Consider the following 3,837-nt stretch of genomic DNA (forward strand, 5'->3'; position numbering starts at 1 on the left):
TTGGAAAACATTAAACAACCTGAAACAAAAGCAGATCATTTCCCAACCACAAATTGTAAATTAAAGAAACAAAATTTTCAACCAATATTAAGTAAATGCTGCTAACATGTCAAAGGGAGGAGACAGCCAAATCAAAGGGAGCAAGACTGTGGAATGAAGACAAATGGTAAAAGAAAGCACATTAGCCAAGAGCCTAAAATGCCAGGAAGCCCATTCGGACAAAGGGAGAAAATAAAACAAATTCAAGAGTTGTACAAATGTCTGATTTCTATAGGATTGCTCCATTATTTTTGCTTGTTTTTCTTCCTAAGCCGATCTCAGAGACTTTTCATTTCCAGGGAGAGGCTCCGGCTGTCATTTTATCATGGTATGTGTTTGTTCACATGTCACACAGGCGATGAATTATGAAGAAAGGAGAGCCTTGTAGGAGGCAACGGCAGGCTGGGCATACTTTTAAAGAACAAGTGGGGGCCGGCTAGAAAAAGGACTTGAAAGCTAGATTCTTTGCAATGTACACCCCAAAAGAAATGCTGAAATTCCTTCATCTTGTTTGCTATGTTTCTTCAAATCTTACCACTTCAAACTCTGTCTCAGTTTCCCCCAGCTTCCAGTTTCCCCAGAGTCTAGCTGTTTTGGCTATTCCTCTTGGCCTCCCTGAGAGCTTTGGAATCAGTTGATTTAATTGTCCATATTATTGCGTTATAGTTATCTATCATTGTGTTTTTGTGTGTAGACATTGTCTCTGTAATTGCATTATTCCCTCTACCACGAAGAGTTCCTAACTTTGAAAGAGTACTCCTGGCAGTTATTAGAACAATGTGCAATGTATATAGTAAGCATTTATTCAATGTTAAAAATCAATTGGAGGCAGCTCAAGAGGGACGGTGGCGACTGAAAAGAAACCATGCAGGCATTTCTAAAAGGCACATCTGCCGGTACTAAACCACAGTTCACCAAGGACCGGGCGGTATCTGCCACTGCAGGAAGCAGTGGAGAAACCAAGAAAGTCAAACCAGTTCCTTGGGTGGAAAAATATCGTCCAAAGTGTGCGGATGAAGTTGCTTTCCAGGAAGAAGTGGTTGCGGTACTTAAAAAGTCTTTAGAAGGAGCTGATCTTCCTAATCTCTTATTCTATGGGCCACCCGGAACTGGCAAAACATCCACAATTTTGGCAGCAGCTAGAGAGCTCTTTGGGCCTGAACTCTTTCGACAAAGGGTTCTTGAGCTACATGCATCTGATGAACGTGGAATACAAGTAGTCCGTGAGGAAGTGAAGAATTTTGCTCAGTTAACTGTGTCAGGAAGTCGTTCGGATGGGAAGCCATGATTCTGGATGAAGCAGATTCTATGACCTCAGCTGCTCAAGCAGCTTTAAGACGTACCATGGAAAAAGAGTCTAAAACAACCAGATTCTGCCTCATCTGTAACTATGTCAGTCGAATAATTGAACCCCTCACTTCTAGATGTTCAAAGTTCCGCTTCAAGCCTCTGTCAGATAAAATTCAGCAGGAGCGATTACTGGATATTGCTGAGAAGGAAAATGTCAAAATCAGCAATGAGGGAATAGCGTATCTTGTTAAAATATCAGAAGGAGATCTACGGAAAGCCATTACATTTCTTCAAAGTGCTACTCGACTAACAGGCGGGAAGGAAGTCATGGAAGATATCATCACAGACACTGCTGGCGTAATACCAACTACAACCATTAGTGGAGTATTCACTGCATGTCACAGTGGCTCTTTTGACAAACTAGAAGCTGTGGTAAAGGACCTAATTAATGAAGGACACGCAGCTATTCAGCTTGTTAATCAACTTCATGTTGCAGTTGTAGAAGATGAAGAGCTTTCTGATAAACAGAAGTCCATTATTACAGAAAAACTTGCTGAAGTGGATAAATGTCTGGCGGATGGTGCAGATGAACACCTGCAGTTGATGAACCTCTGTGCAACTGTGATGCAGCAATTAACTCAGAACTGTTGAAGACCAACTTGTATGATGATCTTTTTAGCTAATAAATAAACGACAAAAACCCTAAAAAATAAAAATAAAAATCAATTGGATTAAGTTAAACAAATGACATTTCATGAGAAAGATTATTTTCCTTTTTTGAAATTATTAATAAAAACAAAAATCAATATACAACCATCTTTATCCTCTCTTTATAAAGCAAATACTGTTTATTCTTCTGCTTTTGCAGAGGATACCTATTTTCTATCACACCACTGTTTCTCAAACATGAATATACATCAAATGCCTGAGAATTAAAAAAAGAATACCACTCTTCCTAGTTTAAACTCAGGTAGAAGACATAGGGTCTTTAAAAAGGCAAAATCCCAGGGCTTGAGGGATGGAGCAGTGGGTAAAACTACTTGCCACACAGACATAAGTGTGAACAGATTTTGATGAAACAGCCACACTCATGGTTCAAACATCTGCAATCAGAGCATGCCTCTCATGCAATAGGAAGCAGAACCAGGGACTGCATGGCTATCATGCATTAGGAAGCAGAGACAGGAGAATCCCTGGCACCATGCAGGCCAGCGAAACTGGTGTATATGACAGAAAAACAGCAAATAGATTCTGTCTTAGCCAAGATGGAAGGTGAAAACTCGCATCTGAAGTTGTCCTCTGACCTTTCCACATGCACTGTGGCATGCACACACGCATTCACAAACCTGAATGTGCATGTAAACACACACACAAACACACACACACACACATCCTAAGTGTTTCTACTGTGCAGACATGGTGGAAAATCTACATCATCATTGATGAGCTAGTTAGTCAACAGCATTCACTGAATACCAGGGCTAATCTCTTCAAGTTCACCATGGTAACTGCTGCTGTGGGCTTCTACTTGGTGATTGCCTGAAATGTCCCAATTTAAGTATGAGTGTTCAGGCTTTTCAAATATCCAGATAGCCCTTTCTTTAGTTTATTAGTACATTTCTTCTAAATGTATAGTAAATAGCATAAATATTTTAAAGATTATTCATTTATTTTAAATTATGTGCATGCACGTGTCTATATGTGGGAGTTATGTGCACATGGATGCAGTTGCCCATGGAGGTCAGAAGGGGATGTTGGATCCCCTAGTTGGGGTTACAGGTACACTGTCCTATAGGTCCTGGGAACCAAAGTAGGCTCTTCTGTAAGAGTAGTATGCATTCTCAGCTACTGAGCTATCTCTCCAGCCCCAAGTATAAATAGTTTAAAACTATAGAGTCAAATAGAGGAATGCAAATCCAAGAAGCTTAGAGAGTTTAGTGAGAACAGTTTTAGTTGGTTCTATACTTAAGGGATGGAAGAGAACCAAATCACTTTGCCAGAAAAACATTCAAACCATGTTCATCTAAAACCCACCCTGCTTTTAATATCTATACTATTTAATTATTGACAAAGAGAGTTTTCAATTGTTTGTTTCACTATGTTATTTTAAGTTACTCGCTGAGCTCCCACTACATAGCAGACACTCCACAAAGCTCTTTACACATAACCCTGTGTATTTCACATGCTGTTCGAGCTACAAAGTGTTGTAGGTCTTGATTTATATCCAAGGAAACTGAGGTAGAGATGAGGAGAAACCTCACCAAGGTCCCCAGTTCCTGCAAAATTAAGACAGGAACGAAACCTGAGTCTGTCCAGCTCTAGAGCTGTTGACCCTGCACTAGGCTCTAAAGAGTAACTTCCACCACCTGGTGTTGCTGACGACAAAACGGAATGAACTGCTTAACCCGAAATCCAAGGGTGACGGAAAAGAAATAAATTGCGGGGGTTTTCCTTTTCATTTAAGTTCAACTGTAAGTCATTCATGAATTTATGTCTACTGTAATTGTG

At 40.1% G+C, this 3,837-nt stretch overlaps 1 pseudogene; it reads left to right on the forward strand.

Moving 5' to 3' along the window:
• Positions 1 to 877: 877 nt before the first annotated feature.
• On the forward strand, positions 878 to 1,980 carry LOC101986505 (annotated as a pseudogene).
• The last annotated feature ends 1,857 nt before the right edge of the window (positions 1,981 to 3,837 follow it).

The sequence above is a fragment of the Microtus ochrogaster genome, linkage group LG9, assembly GCF_000317375.1.
Source record: "Microtus ochrogaster isolate Prairie Vole_2 linkage group LG9, MicOch1.0, whole genome shotgun sequence".
Taxonomy (NCBI): Eukaryota; Metazoa; Chordata; class Mammalia; order Rodentia; family Cricetidae; genus Microtus; species Microtus ochrogaster.